This window comes from Malania oleifera, chromosome 2 (genome assembly GCF_029873635.1).
Source record: "Malania oleifera isolate guangnan ecotype guangnan chromosome 2, ASM2987363v1, whole genome shotgun sequence".
Classification (NCBI taxonomy): Eukaryota; Viridiplantae; Streptophyta; class Magnoliopsida; order Santalales; family Ximeniaceae; genus Malania; species Malania oleifera.
Genome location: NC_080418.1, coordinates 71,970,378 through 71,988,406, shown reverse-complemented (window position 1 = coordinate 71,988,406; position 18,029 = coordinate 71,970,378).

Sequence of the window (18,029 nt, the reverse complement as noted above, 5' to 3'; positions counted from 1 at the left end):
ATTTCTTGTTCAAAATATCCTCAGAGCTCACAGATAACAAGCCTAATGACAGCCACCTATCGAATTAAAAAGAAGAGTTCCCACCTCTCACCAATATTTTAATATTATCCATAACTTTTGGAATGGTGGCCATAATTGATACCCAAAACCAAGAGTCATTTGGTCTCTCCTTCCTTATTAATAAGTGATCATTTTCGCAATATTTCACCCTGAAAAAACCTGTCCATAGATTGTTAGAGATGAGCAATCTGAAGGCAAATTTCATGAGAAGAGATTTCTGAACTTCCTTAAGATCTCTCAGGCCCAGACCCCCTTCCGAGGTAGGTTTACAAATTTTCCTCCAAGAGCTCCAATGAATCTTCCTTTTATCTTTCACCTCTCCCCATAAAAAATTAGAAAGAAAAGAGTTAATGCGAGAATATGTGACCTGCGAAACCTTAATAACGGACATCAAATGAATAGGCATGTTAGACAACACATGTCTCAATAAAATCAATCTTCCACCTTATGAGAGCAACTTAGATTTTCACCCTACAATTTTCTTTCTAATCTTCTCCACAAGAGGCTCCAATGTCCTGGAAGACAATTTTCGAGACACTAAAGGCGCACTCAAATATGTAATTGGGAATTTACCTTCCATAAAACTCGTGATTCTCAATAAACCACGCTTCTAAGCAAGAGTGATGTATTTCGAAAAGAATAACGCTAACTTTGTCTTACTGATTTTTTGGCCCGACCACTTCTCATGCATTTCCAGAGCGTAAACTAAATTTCTAATTGACCTCTTCCCACCATTCGCAAAAATAAGAATATCATTCGCATATAATGAATGCGAAACCAATGGGGCCCCAATCGGATGATTAAATTGATCAATTCGACCAGTCTCATAGTTTTTCCTAAGCAACCTTATCAAAACCTCCTCCATTATGATGAATAAATAAGGAGAAAGTGGATCTCCTTGCCGTAAGCCTCTCATAGATTGAAAAAACCCTTTAAATGTTCTATTCATCAAAACAGAAAACCATAGGGACTGCACACAATTTTTTACGAGCTTGCAAAACCTCTCAGAGAAACCAAAAGCCTTAAGAAGCTCCAGAAGAAAATTCTAATTCACTCTGTCATAAGCCTTAGCCATATCGAGTTTTACCATTTTCCGGTTATTTTTTTGTGCAAAAATTGAACCATTTCTTGAGCAAGTGTAATATTTTCAAAAATACTACGCCTAGGAATAAAAGCACCTTGTTCATGCGAGACCAACTTATCAACAACCTCGGTTAGTCTAAAAAAAATAATCTTAGAAAGAATTTTATAAGCCACAGAGTATAAACTAATAGGCCGGAATTTATCAAAGCTAGAGGGATTATCCACCTTCGGAATTAAAACAATAAACGAAGAGGAAAAAAACTTGGAAAGAGTAGTGTCCTGAAAAAAATCCATTGTTGCATCCAAGAGATCTTTTTTAACAATGTCCCAGCAAGATTTATAAAATTCCAAGTCAAATCCATCTGGTCCCGGACTGCTTTCTTGGGAATAGAGAACACCGCTCTTTTAACTTCTTCTTTTGTTGGTTCGGCGCAGAGGAAATTATTATCAACATCTGAAATTTGCCTTTGAAATAATTCGGAGAGATTGCATGGTTCAACCTCTAAAGACTCTAAAAGAAAATTTTGGAAAAAAAATAGTTGCTTCATTATGAATTGCTTCTGCACCCTTTAATATCCTTCTATTGTTCAGAACCATACGGTTTATACGACTCTTATTCAGCTTCTGATTAATAACTGAAAGGAAGAATTTAGAGTTTTTATTCCCCTCAATCAACCATTTTTTTTTTTTCGCAATTTGCCCTAGGCAAGATGCTTCCCTATTCTCCCACACCTAAATCTCCAACTTAGTATTCAAGTAATCAACTTCAACATCCTTAGAAAAATCTGCTTGCAGTTGATTTTCTAAATATTTCATCCTTTCCTCAAGAGCTTTTAAATTTTCTCCCACTCTCCCAAAGACATTTTTATTCCATGCACGTAATGCAACTTTAGTTCTCTTAAGGCGAATAGCAAGTTTCAAAAGACCCGAGGTCGAGTCATTCCTGATCCAGAAATCTTCAATGCACGACAAAAACATATCATGTGAGCTCCACATATTCAAGAATTGAAATAGGGTAGGGTCATACCGAGAGAAAGACGTATTTGTATACACCACCATAGGACTATGATCTAAAGATTTCTGACTCAGATATTTGAATTGAGCAAAACCATATAGGTCGGAAAAACTATTATTAATCAGGACACGATCAAGCTTAGCCCAACTACGAGCCACCCCTTCATGGCCATTGCACAACGACATTCGTGAGCCAGTGTTTGATAAATCAAAGAGACCACAATGATGTAAGCAATCATTAAACTCCATCATAGGTAACTGTGGTCTTGGATTTCCACCAATTCTTTCGGTATCCGTTCGAATAACATTAAAATCACCCAAGACCAATCAAGGAAAATTTGATTGGAACTCCTCCAGTTGTCGCCATAACTCTCTTCTTTCAACATAAGAACATTTGGCATAGACAAAACTCACCAAAATTCTTTGTCTGTCCTTAAAAAACCACTTGAAAATCTTCTAAGTCATGATTGAAATCACCTCAAAGGCATTTATATCCTTCCAAAACAGCCACAATTTACCACCCTAATTTTCATTAGATATAAAATGGTGATAATTTAGAAAATTACCTAGCATTACCATCCATTCCTCAGCCGTGAACTATTCTGAAATAGCAAACAACCTAACATTAAAATTTTTAATTAGCTTCTTTAACTTGCCTCTAGACTTGCCCAACACCCTAATATTCTAGAAAAGAATTGTATCCATCATAAATTTAATTTATGCGGTCAGATAAGAAACCTCTAAGATTTTCTCACAGAATTTTTTACAGAAATCCATCCCTGCCCTATATCAGACTCATACATTTTTTATTTGCCCCTTAAAACTGATATTTCACCTTCCTCGCTCTCGAATGAATAACCCTGAGCCAATTCCTCCTGATGCAAACCTTGGTCCCCACCTTTAGTCAGTTTAAAACTATCCACGTGATCCACTTCATCTTGAGATATAGGTTCATCATTTGAAACTCGAGGATCATCATCACACCCGACTTCTTCACACTCCCCTTCATTCCTCTCCGTTGAGCCTTCATTCCCATTATTTTCTAATTCTCTCCGCGGTATATCAGAGTTTTGCCTTGCATGATCCCCTTTTCCTTAAACCATAGGAATTTTCGCTATTTCAAGGCCCCTATCAATAATCTACTTCATCATATGTTCATTACTGGGTCCTGCTTCTTGCACCACCTTCTTTGCCCTTTTATCCATGTTGATATCGATTTCTATTACACCGCCATTAGTATTTGGTTTCCATATCTTTTTTTCTTCATATTTTTCATCCTCTCTCCCACCCTACAAACAATCGAGGTATGGACCTGCAACATTTAGAGTAGAAAAAAACCCATCTTTTCATATTTGGTCTCTTGCCAAATACATTGTTTTGGAGATAAAACAAGAGGAAATCCCTTTATCGGCTCCATTGTTAGGTCAACTTCCACGTAAATACATGCCCCCGATGCTCTCGTACGGTTGATTGTTGTATTATCAATATCAAGACAATGACCGAAATGAGTCGCTATTATTTGGAGAAAATCCGTTCAGTAAAGATGTATTAGTAACCCCGGTAAGAAAATCCATTGAGGAGCCAATGGAGATTCCTTTTTGGTATCAAAACCCTTCGTCCACTTGAACAGCCGAAAAGAATTGCCTTTCATAGTTCTACCTTCCCTTGCCCAACCATGCAGAAAGTCATATTCGTTTTTCATGTGAATTAACACCTGATAATCATCCATAACACTGGTAATTGAAATTTCCATCAAACTCCACGTTTTCACAATCGATAGCCGAATTTTATCAATCGATGGCCAATTCCTAAAAAATTTTATTACTAATGCAAAACGAAAATCTTCCTCAACTTTAACCATCTCTGCTTTTGAGAAAATAAATCCCAATTTCCCATTGATATTAACGGGCAATCTCATAAGAATTTTGAACACAAGCATCTCCACTTTTTTACTCACAACTTGTGCATACGATTGTACCCCGAGACTAGCCTGAACGGCATTCCCCGCTGGCAGAGTGGCCATCGGCGAGGGACAACACTGTATTGCAATATATTGAGATTAAATCTAGACTTTTCTAAATGGAAAAGAGACTGACTTGCATTGTTTGGAAACTCCTTGAGCAGCGACGACGTGCAATTTCCGTGATCTATCCTTGACGGCGACGGCTCGCAGTTTTGTCACAAATTGTTGTTCTGACTGAGGGGCAACGAGTTTCAATCTGAAGAGTTGGTTCGAGATGCTGCCATTAAAACTTGTTGAAACGGAGGTCAAAGAATATTAGAGAAGCGAGATAGAGACCGACAGCCGAGCTGGAGAGCGAAGGTAGTCGAAGGTGTGGAATAAGGTGCCGAAGAAGCAGTTGGAGTTAGTGTGGAAGAGGGCGGGTCGGAGAGTAGGCCAAGGGAGTCGGGGAGGAAGGAGGCCGAGGTCATCGGGTAAGGAGGGAGCCGGCGATGCTATTTCGGTGCCGGTGGTGAGGCGGGATTCGTTGGGGGCGGGGGCACAGATCTTGGTTCTGACAACTATGGTGAGGCGGGGGTCGACGGGGGCAGGGCTGCAGTATTGGAGCGGTAGAGAGTGTTCGCTGGACGACCTGCTTTGCCTCAATCTCCGAGTCTCCAAGGCTGCTATCTCCACAACTTGTTGCTGTTGCTGTGTAGGGGCGAGGGCATGTCGTCGGGAATAGAGGAGCCTAGTGAGGAAACTGACACTATTTAAGACGATGGTGGCTATGGCGGCGAGGTAGCGATGGGTGTGGCTACGGCGAGGTGGCAACGACGGTGACAATGTGGCGACGACAGCGAGGTGGCAATGGGCTTGACGATGCAAGGCGCAACAGGGACAACGTGGCTATGGCTATGTGTGGCGGTGGTAAAAGAAAAACACAAAGTTATGCCCAACTTTTTTTTTTTTTTTTAATTACATAGGAACTCTAACCACTAACGAACCCTTCGTACCCCTGGTGTGGCACCAAACCATATACTACTTGATTAAAGTGTTTGATCAATAAAAGATGATAAAAAAAAAAATGTACGCAACGTATGCATAGATACACATTCATATACTTTTGTGTGTGTGAAAATGCATTCATACAAATTAATTAAACCATTATTTTTAAATTGAATCAAATAATTTCTCCCTAATCACTACCATTTAATATTTTTATTAATTTTGACTAATATTTTTTAAAAGCAAAATAAATTAATGTAAAATTTATCTTTGTTGCTACTATTGATTCATTCTAATTAGCTTATTAAACAAAGGTTGTGAAATTATGACCTTGGTTAACAACAAATTATGAAGTTATAGATCCTAAATTGCAAATGTTTGCAAAAATAAAGTTTGTGCAAATTATCTAAAAATATAACCAAATTTTAATTCAAATTAAAAATTTGAAAATTTTAACAAAAAATAAATGATAAAAAAAGTATTTTACTTTTTAAGAAAAAAAATGACATTAGATTTTTAAAATTTGAGTCTTTTTTTTTTTTTTTTGAATAATGTTATATAGGTTTCATCAAGCCAAATTCATTTTCATTTTTTTTTTTACAAAAATTGAATTAAATTTTTATAATTCAATTTTATGTCTTTGCATTAGGAAGACACCTAGTCCAAAATTAATTTAAAAAATCATCCATTTTTTGTGATATGTTTTAGTGGAATACTATGCTTTAGGAGGCGTATTATTTCTCTATTTTGACTAGAAAAAGATTTATTGATGTGGTAGAATAGGCATGCAGAAAAAATAATTAAAATAGGGATAAGGTATGCATTAATTAATTCTGTACTAAGACTTTAAAAAGACTTGGTAGATGTGCTTAGCTAAGAACCAAAGTAAGGAGGAGGGAAGAGGCAAAATAATTAAATATAATTGATGATAGTTTGGGATAGGCAATAGACGGCAGACTTAGGATAGGGAAAGGGAGGACCACTCACCGGCCCATGAGATCATCCCCCAGTTTCTTATTTGTGACGGCACGATACTGATCAAAAAGGCCTGCCGATAACAAAGCAATAGGATTGAGTTGTAAATGATGAGCTTAATTTTTTATTCAAAAAAATACCAAATATCTTGGGACTGCTAAAGTAAGATAAACATAACATAATCAGCTCAATACTTCTTTTTAAAACTAGACCCTAACTTTTTCTTTTCTTTTCTTTTTTTTTTGGTTCCTACGTGTAAAAAAAAAATGTAGTGATCTTAACTTACTAGATTTGGTTTTTCGGATGGATAAATGGAGTCTCGTTTCCGTTCGTCATTAGTTTAACTCTAGAGTTTCATTTTGTGTATTTTTTTTTGATTTTGATTGTATTTATGTTTTTATCTTCTTTATTTGTTATGTTTAGTTTTATTATCTTAATTTGGTTGATTGCTGATGTTGGTTTTTTTTTTTTATAGAGTTTTTCTGTACTCTCCATTTTGTTTTATCTTGTAACCACGGTATTCTTCCGCTAAAATTGATGATATATTAATAAATAAAAGGAGGTGCCACCCTCTTTTAGTTAAAAAAAAAAAAAAAATGTCAGGTTCACGATATCTTTGAAGATTCATGAGAATATGATGTATATGATATCTAGAAACATGAACGATTTTAATGTTTAAATTAAATCTTCCTAGGTTCAATTTGAATTGGATATGATTTTAATCATAATATGATGGAATATACTTTAAATTTGAATTGAATCTTGGAAGATTTTTTAAATACCCAATTCCTCGGAACATCACCAAAATTAAAAACAGTCTCTCCGTTTCGAAAAAGGAGAAAATAAGAGTACGATTTTAATGAACTTAGATTTAATGAATAATTAATTAAAATTAATGGTTAATGATTATTTTGATGTTAATTTTTAGGAACTAAAAATTAATTGTTAATTAATTAAAATTGTTAATTGACACATAAATACTTATGCTCGGTTCTTGTTTTTAACATGATAAAACATTACTCATGATTTTCATTATTTTTTACTTTTTATCAATAATTTTCAAGATAAGTACTTTTTTCACAAAAAGTACTTTTGATAAATAGTTCCAAGCGATCTATTGTATCTAAATATAAAAGATAATTAAAAATAGATGCATATTTTTTATTATTTTTTTAAAATTTTTTTATTTTGTTTATATATCATGAATAGAAATATTATGATAATGCATTTACTTACACTAATAATTGTCTTCAACTATCTTAAAAAAAAAAATTAAAACTAAAATTTTTTAATTTACATTTCAATACATAAAATAAAAGTAGTTTCGATTCATTACTTGATCTCGCTAATGACATAGTAATCCATACTATTTAAAAGTTTCTTTCACGAAACCTTACTTTTAAAACTCAAGAATAGAAAAGGTGTTTGAATTTGATAAAGGCCTTTGGACAGAAATTAATGTAAACATAGCCTTAAAATAGGTTTAGTTTTCTTTTTTTTAATCTCTCTCTCTCTCTAAATTTTATTTTGATTCATAAGATGTCCCGAATTAAACACCACAACTAAGAATCTTCTAGGCCAAGGCTTTATGGCTGGCCACAAATTAAAAGGGTTAATGGAGAGTCAAAGTCCTACACCTAGCCTCTTAAATACATTCACACAATTCAAAGTTCAAACAAGTGCAAAATAATTAAAAGTAAAATTTAAAAATATAAAGATATTTAATTATCATTTATCATTATGATAATAATAATAATAGTAACAAATCAAGTCTTAAGTATAGGGCCGAAAATTGAATTGTTTTAATTGATTTTCACAATTTTGGACAATTTCATAGCTCTTAAATTATTATTCGCTACCTCATTTTAAGTTAGGTTAAATCTACCTTCACCCATTCTATTGTCCCTCATGGTAATTGATTCACTTCTCCTCGTTAATGCACTATTTGACACATGTCATTCCTCCTTTTATCATATCTTTTATAAGAGTTATGCCTAATATACTTGAATTTGTTCATTCTTAAATTTACCTTTTAATGTTATATTATACCACTCATCCACCTGACCATTCTCATTTCAACAACTTTTTGGATATATTATTTTTCAGTTGCCCAACATTCTACTAAAGGTATTTTACGATCACAAAGCACACACCCAACACTTCTCCACTTTACACAATATGTTTTAACTTTATTTATTGCATCTCGTTCAATTTATCCTTTATCTTGCATAATAGATCTAAGGCATCAAAATCTACTAGTGCTATCAATTTCTTGAGTATCAAGTTTAATATACTTTTCTCCAATATTCCTCCTACTATTATTGAAATTACATTTCGTATATTTTGTCTTATTTTTATTTATCCTAAAACTTCTATATTTTATAGCTTCTTTCCATAATTTTAACTTAAATTCTATTTCACTCCTACTTTCATCAATTAAGACATCATCTACAAATATACGTCATATATAAAACCTCATTTTTTATACTTCTAGTAAGTTCATCCATCACTAGTGCAAAAAAAAAAAAAGGGATTCAAAGAAAATCCTTGATGTACACTTATTGTGATTGAAAAATTTCTGAACTCTTCATTTGCAGTCCTAATGTTGATCATTACTTTATCATACATATTCTTAATAACATTAGTATACCTACTATATACGTTTTTTTTCCCTTAATACCTACTATAGAACTTTCGTAGGTACCCTATCATATGATTTCCCCAAGTCAATAAAAGTCATATGTAAGTGTTTTTTCTTCCTAAATTTTTCCATTAATCTTCTTACAAGATATATACCTTGTACAGTAGATCTCCCAAATATAAAATTAAATTAATTTTTTGATACCCTTATTTCTAACATTGATCTTTATTCAACTACCTTTTCTCACAATTTCATTATATGACTTACAAGTTTAATTGCATGATATTTATTACAATTTTGAATACCTCTTTTATTTTTGTAAATAAATATTAAAGTATTTTTCCTCCATTCATCTGACATTTCTTAAAATTTTAATTGTTGTATTAGATAAATTAATAAACCATATAATTTTGTTGTCTGTAAAATATTTCCAAACTTTAATTGGAATTTTATTTGGTTGCATAACTTTTCTATTTTTCATTTTTTTTTTAAACTTAACTTCATTAACCATTACAACTATAATAAAAGAAAAAGGAATCAAATATAATGGCCAATGCCCAATGAACGTTCCAATGATTATGCCAAGAAATTAAAAAAATTTAATGGAAAATTTTAAAAAAATGATTATATTCACAAAATTTGGACCTAATGAGAAATGAAATTGATATCCAAAATATAAATTTTGGCTGGCACCTAGTTAGGATCTTCTAAAAGGAAACCTATGAGAAGTTGGTAATTGAGATTTGTTGTAAAGATTATTGTACCTTTGTAGGGGAACAAAAATAGCTATTAGAAAGAAAAAAAAAAAAGTCATTTTAAGGTTTGGTAAAAAAGTTGTGTGATTGAAAATGTTGAAATGATCAAAATTGATATTTGTTTAGGAAATGTAATCAATATGTGAATAATTTTGTAATATTGAAAATAAAAACTAAGAAAACCATGCAATAGAATAATTTATTAAAAAAAATTAGTTTTTAACTTTTAAAAGTTTCAAATTTATGACTTAATATATTGAAAAAAATTATCTTCTAAGTTTTAGAAGGTTTAAGTTTTACCTTGTCCCTCTAATGTGTTTTTAAAGGAACTTTTAGAAATTTGTTTGGCCTTGCTACTACTTCTTAAAAGGACTTTTTGAAATTGAATTGATAAAATTGAAGGAGTTGATTGAAATTGTTGTAAAAGTGTTTCTTCTGTCAACACGTGGTCGACCTAGGATGGCAACGGGTGAGAGATTTGTGTTATTGAAGGTTCGTTGGAGTCACCACTAACATGTTATTTATCTATGTGCGGTTAGCTCACCTAATTACTACTTATTACTTGGTCTCTAGGTTAATCATAAGGTCATAGAACCAGCAATTTTATTCTATTTTTATTAGAATTAGGTTCGGGAGTACAGTTATGTAAGTGAAAGGTATTAGCACTCCCTACGCACCCGTTTCACAAATAGTACTTAATTAACTATGGATTACCTTAAATTGATTCACATAACCCTTAATTAACTCCTAAAGGATTAATTAGGTAATGAAAATTTTACGAGATAAAAGAAAAAATAAAGTACAAAATGTGGTGCAAATTAGGAACGTCTAATAAAACTTCTAAAAGAGGGATTTTTGCTAGATAAACCCCCTCAAAAATTATATAGGTGGGGTTTGAAGTAGCCCTTATCCTATCATTAGGCCGCACACACGCACATGCATGCAAGTACGAAGCAGATCATGATTAAACATGCAAAATGGCCATGAAAATGCATTACATTAAATAAAAATATACCCAAAATAATATCCTAATTTTCAGAATTTTTTTTTTTAATAATTTTTCAAGCAATTTCCAAATCTAGGGGCATTTTGGTCAAGTTGTGAATTTTTTTATTTATTTTTAAAATAAAATAAAAATATGAATAATAACACCATCCTCACATGTAAATATAAGCACCCACAAATAGTACACCCATGTATACACGCACGCACACCCACATGCATATCCGCATTCATCCATTTCCATGCATACATGCACATATTTTAGGTAAAAGTCATGCATGTACGTGTTTTCATGCATTAACAAATATGTCACCCACTCACGCCTAGATGCATGCTCACAACACACACAAGAGGCATGAACACACACATTCATTTCTATGCATGCATGCACATGTAATAAATGAACACGCCACCAAGTCGCACACCCATACATGCATGTACTTTCATGCGTAAATGAACATGCCACCCGCTCACACATGCATACATGCACACAACACATAGACACCATGCATGAACACACACATTCATTTTCACGCATGCAAGCACGTAATTTTGCATGCGCATAAATGAACATATTACTCACTCACACATGCATGCATGTAATTTTATGCACAAACATCCATGCTAGCAACCTTGCACATACATGCATGCATGCACACAACACACATCCACATGTACTTAAATACACACCTAATAATACAATCACACATCCACTCAAACACTCATATTATGCATATATATATATATATATATATATATATATATATATAAGAGCAATACCAATAAAAAAATTTCCATCAAAATTTACATAGGCAACTATTGAAAGAGGTATACATTGTTCTTGCTAGTTATTGGATTTTATTTGCCAATATATTTGGGTTGCTGAAGATCATTACTATAGCTATAGTTATTGGTGCTGTTGAGGAACTACTTGATCGAATAGAATTGGGAATTGGGTGTAATTGATAAAACTACACTACAGACACGATGTACTTCACTACTAATCCAGATCATACAAATGTAGCAATTATTGTTGTTATAACTTGTTTCTCATTCAATGGGAAGATGTATATATATATTAAACAAGAAGCTCTTGGTTCTTTGGAAGGATCATAGTAATTTGAAAATAATCTTAATCTGGAACAAAAGCATAAAAGAGTGAAATGTAATATTCATAAGATGAGGATATCAAAACAATGACTTGATGATCTCCAATATATATTGCAAACATGACTTTAAAACCCAACTTGCTGGCTAACTCAAAGAAGTTACCAATCAATTATATTAGTTGAAAATTACATGTGTTTATTTTCATTTATGCAAGGTACAAAATATATTTGAGTAATACCCCAATGTGATTGTCAAATCCGCCTTATTGCTCTTCAATTTTGCATAATTAGAGTTGCGACTATGGATGGGAAAATGATCATTATATTAACTATTTAGTTTAATGTTTAAAATATTGGGTTTACATGTATGAGCCATGTTGAGAAATATGAGCTTCGAGAAAGAAATCATGGTTGGATTTCTTTGAAGAGTTTATACAATATTTGTTGGTTATTAATTATGACACTCGTGTTGTTGTGCATTGTGTGTTGTAACTATATGTTAACTAATAGGTTTTGTGATGTACATTCTCTTATTTGTAATACTACTTTACATTATGATATATTTTGTACGATAAATTATTATGTTGTATTGTATAATGAAACTTTAAATATTATAACATTTTGTAGAGAAGATTAACCAACTAACAACAATTTGTAGTTTTTTTTTTTTTTTTTATTAAACTACTTCTAAAACCATAAATGAAAAAAAAAAATGGTAGTTCTCAAAAATGGTAAAAGGCAAAGTCCCAATCTTACTCTTTCTATTCATTTAGTCAAAATAGAAATGTCATTTACATCCTATATACCATATTCTGACCATGTCCTCTTAATCTTTCACAACTCCTCAAATTTTAAGCATTATTACTAAAATTAATTTCCAATTGTGTTAGTTTTGGTGTATTCCCAAGATGGGGGTGAATTGGGTATTTAAAATTTCTCTCCTAGGTTCAACTAATCTAACAACAATATTACTCAACTTAGGGTCTTTCTATGTATTCATAATCCCAATCAAATATTTAAATGATAAATATAAATATAAAGATGCAGAAAGTAAATTGCGAAAAATAAAATCAACATCAGATATGTTATCGGGGTTCGATCAACTGTGCCTACATCCCCGCCTCTAACTTGCAAGCCCGAAGATTCCACTAATGCTCACTTAATGGGTGGAGCGGCACCAATTACAATCAGGTCAATTTGCGGGGCTGAACTCAACCTACACCTTACTAAGATTGTATGCCTATCCTTCCTAACCGGGTTTAAACCAATCCAAGACTATTCAATAGGGTTAGTCTCCCTTTTCAGGCCCACGCCTAGAATACAACGAATATGAAAATTTTCGTACAAACAAACGCTTCTTACACAAGCAGATATGTACTACAATACGCACAGTATAATCAATGTATACCAAACATGTAAGAACGATAAGCTCAGTGGTGTATATGTGCAATCTACACTCAGTACAATGATAATCTCAAGTATGCACAAGAGTGTTCAAATAAGTTAATCTTTGAAAGTAAAGTATACCAAATCTCAATATCAGATTAGTATTTTAAAGATGCTAGTAATAATATTCAAATGAACTAAAAACATATTTTCTCAAATTGTATCAAGCACAAGAGTTGTCTGAAATCAAGTTTTATAAAATATTTTGCACACAAAAATAATGTTTAAGGTATCTTGCAATAACAATGCAAAGAACCCAAAGCCTATGATTTTTCCCACGCAAGATTTATTTATTCAAATCAGTGGGAAAATCTCTAGCCTTACTCTGAAGAAAAAAATCAAGCAATATAATTTCAAATGAGAGTTGTGGGCTTTTTAGAATGAAGCACAAACAATCTAAATACTTTTAGTAGTCTTGAATAATCAAGGAATGTGGAGTAGGAGAGTATTCTGAAGTAGTGTGAATAATATAGGTTTGAAAATTTTCAGAGAGTTTTTGAGATAATCAATTTCCTAATCTCTCCTTAATTTTTGCAAATGATTATATATAGACAAGGTGGAAATTATGACCGTTAGAGACATAAAGGGTATTATATATTTTGTTTTAAAAACCATTAAGGAAATTAACACTGTTTACCCCCTTTTAATCTCGGTAAAAATAAAACAACTCAAGAGTTTTTGAGTGGTTGATATGAGGTTCGGTCACCCGAACAGACCCAGAGGTAAAAGTGAATTTTGAAGTTCGGGGGGCTGAGTTATAGTTCGATTTGCCGAGCCAAGGGGATTCTCCAAAAGACCATGATTAGGCTGCCTAGTCTGAACATCAGTTTGCTGAACTTATAAGTTCGGTCGCCCGAGGCTACTTTGAACGTGATGGTTCAGGCACCCGAGTTGGTGGGAAAGGTCCTAACACAGGTTTAGTCACCTGCGGAAGATATGTTCATTTTGGTTCGATTTTCCAAACTCAGGTCAACATTTTGACCCGTCCACGGTTTGGTCGACTAAGGTAGTTTGAACTATCAAGTTCCATCGCCCGAATGCCTTTTGATTTTTACCTAAGGTCATTTTCTTTGCACTAATTTTTCCTTGATATTATAAGTGATTTTGGGGACATTCTTATGTGTATGTGCAAGAACCTAGGGTCTTTTATAAGTGTTGACCCCATGGGTCACACCCAGTTTTGATAATGACAAATACTCTTGGTATTTAACGTTTGCCAAGTTTGTGTGCAGGATCATATTAGGAAGATCAAATTGATAGCACATGAAAGAAAAACATGAAGACCCTGAAGACTTTAATTTGTATTGTCAAATCAATGATTGTAATATGGGTCTGTAATAGTAATTAGGAGAAACGGTCTATAATAATCTCTGCATGTCATGCATGTAGGTATTTGTAAGCTCTAAAAAAGGCCGTAGTTTGACCATAGGGACCGAATGACTTTAGGGTACCCTTCGGTCGACCTTCGGTTGGCCAACGCCAGGTTTTTTGGCGTACTTGAAAAGACCCTAGGTTCCTACACTTAGTGCACAAAGTCCCCAATATCACTTATAATATAAGGGGAATTAATCAAAGTGAAAATGAACTTAAAAGGCATAAAATGTGTAAGGTCGGGTGACCGAACCCCAGGTGAACAAATCACCTCGGGCGCCCGAACTATTGAGGAGTCAATAGTTTGACTAGACTTCGCGTGACCGAACCTATTTTGACCTTATCGTCCTCGGGCGCCCGAAGCTCTTGAAAGGGACTCCTCACCAACTCAGGCTACCAAACCATACAGTTCAAAAGGACTGCCGGCAACCGAACATATGAGTTCAGGCTACCGAACCCTGGACCGGGCACCCGAAGTTACGAAGAAAACTTTTTGACTTTGATTCGGGCTGCCGAAACATGACACGGGCGACCGAACCTATTTAAATCACTTTTATTCCTGTGTCTGGTCGGGCGACTGAACCTCAATTCAGCCACCCGAACCTCGGTGGGTTAAAATTAAATTAACCATGGTAAAATTGGGTTAAGTTGGGTTAATGAGCTTTTAACATTTTGAATCTTTTCTAATTATTCCCAACAAGGCCCCAACGGTTGTAATTTTACCTCTGCCTATAAATATGAGTTCATTTGTGAGGATTAGTAATAGATTAGCCAAAATCATTAGTATAAATCCTCTCAATCTCAAAATCATATTTTTGCCCAAATACTCTCATATCCTTATTCCCTTGATACATTTTGGTATTGTGAGAGCATATTGGTTGTGTTAGTGCATATTAGGTTTTGCTAATACTCCCATTATTCTTGTTTGATTAATTGAGTTATTTTTGTGGAGTTAGCAAAGTTTATCCCACAGATTTGAATATAATAAATCTTGTGTTGGGATAAACTAGCAAGCTTAGTGTATTTGCACTATTATTGCAAGTGTCTCATAGCTTTGATTTTGTTGTGCAAAAACATTTTCTACAAGCTATAATATTCTTCAAACTACTCTTGGGCTCATTACATTGAAGGAAAATATTTTGAGTTAGTTTGATTGTTTGATTAGCATCTTTGAAACCCTGATTAGCTATTGAGATTTGATATAAATTGTTTCAAAGATATAGCCTGTCTTAGAACACTCTTGAGCATACTTGTTATCATATCTTGTTGAGTGTAGCTTGCACAAAAATACACATCACTGAGCTTACATATACCTACATTGTTGATGTGTATGTAATTGATTAAGTATACTACGCGTAATTGGGTACATATCTCCTTTACATGAAAGCATAATCACTGTACCAGCTTATTATGATAAATACTGTTATATTTCCAGGGGTGGCTTGAGGGGGTTTGATCTAGCCCGGAAGGATCAGCTTGGGCTAGCCCTGTGAATTTAACCTAGGGCCTTCTTTGCCCCGCAAGGAGAGTTTGTAAAGGTTGAGGTCAGCCCTGTGCTAATTGACCTGGTTGTATTAGGTGCTGCTCCACCCGTTAAGTGAGTCACTAGTGGAATCCTTGTGCTGGTGTAGCCAAGGCGGGGACGTAGGCACAGTTGCCTGAAGCTCGATAATATATCTTATGTGCATTGTTTATCTTTCTGCAATTTACATTTTGCACATGTAGGTTATAGTTGGTAAATGCTACGTATGATTTTAATTTATGCATGTTATATTTATCTGTGCATTTGGAACTGTATAGAGAAACCCTAAGTTGTCAATGTACTGTTGCTATTTAGGTCAAACCTACAAAAAAGTTTTAAATTCCAATTCACCCCCCTCTTGGGAATACACCAAAGCTAACAATTGGTATCAGAGCTTCGTTGCACTAGACTTAAACATTTTTGCAAAAAGATCGCAATGGCCTAATTTGGTGTATCCCCATTCGGTGAGGGACAGTCACCTTCCAGTCCTTTGTTATTTTGTGGTGTTGATTACACCACTTGGAAAATTAGAATGAGTGTTTTCATAAAATCAATGAATTGGATGGCTTGGCGGGTGATTGTTAATGGAATTTGTATGCCAGTAGAAAATGATATTAATTTTATGCATGCAAATTCATATGCCATGGATCTACTGTACTGTGCTTTAGAGTCTAATATTTTTCTTGAGATTTTGGCATGTGTTAGTGGAAGTGCAAAGGATATCTAGGATGGACTTGAAAGAAAATATGGAGAGACCCAAGACAAAGAGATCACTCCTCCGGATGCTCCAAGTGCAAAAGATCAGGAGGAGGTAAATCATGAGCATATAGCATTTACAGTCAGTGAGGTATATGATTCTCACTCTATCTCTTTTGATGACCTTTGTTGTGAATTTTGCTATATAACATGTACTAAATCTAATGATAAATCGATTGATGATTCCTATGCTAAATGCTATGTTGTGTCATATGTTGAATCATCTATTGAACATAATGATAATTCTATTAATAGTGCATGTGATGATTCATCTGTTGATTCTTGTAATATATTTTGTGATGAATCTTCAAATGTTTCTTGTGATGATGATGGTATGAATGCATGCAATGATTCATGTGAAAATTATTGTGTTAATTCTTTTGATGAATCATGTGTGGAATTAATAAATAAAAGCATGCCTTCGTGTGAAAAACTGGAAAATGCTTTATTGAAAATGAATAAGTTTCTAGTTTGGGTGAACAAGAAGAAGGTATCTTTCAAAAATAAAAATGAAAGGATAGCTCAACAATTAGAAAAATTGAAGGAATATCATTCTATCCTTGAGAAGAAAAAGATTAAAAAGGTTTTGAAAATCATCTACTTAGAAAGAAAAATTGACAATCATTCTGAAATGATTTTCAAATCTAAGAAGTACAGTTCAAATAAACCCTTAGGAGCTGAAAGAAATAAATCTTTTGAAAAGGGTTCATATTATAAATCCCACAATCATGATTCTTTGTGCAAACATAAAATCAGAAAGCATACTCTGTCACGCACATACATAACTTGCTTACACTACAAAAGAAATGGGCACACTAAACATAATTATTCATCTGGAGATGCCCATGGCTTGGATAAGAAAATGATATGGCTTATCATGAAAGCAAACCCCGTAGGACTTAAGGAAAAATGGAGTCAATTTTTTCTTAGTTTCTAGGTTTAGGGGGTCGTGATGACTGCAGGCTTAGGAAGTGGTTGTTGCTGAAAATGAAAATTTTAGTATATGCACTCACCTATCTTGTTATACTAAGAATCTTTATCCACTTCCAAATGGACATGACATCTATGCTTAATACTTAATTCTAAATGTTTAACCCACACAAATATGAAAATCTTTGGTTAGGCACACATTGTCCATTGCACAAGCTTGTGGTTTAGGGAATCCATCTCACACTATATATCATGTAATCCTAAACCCATCCTTGAACTTTATAGCCTTGAACAAGCAACAGTCATCACTCTAAGTGTAAGCACTAGTTATTAGAAATTCGTAATTCGATAAGTGATTATTATAAGATATCCTCTCAGAATCAAAATTAGAGGCATCCACTAGGGAATTCATATT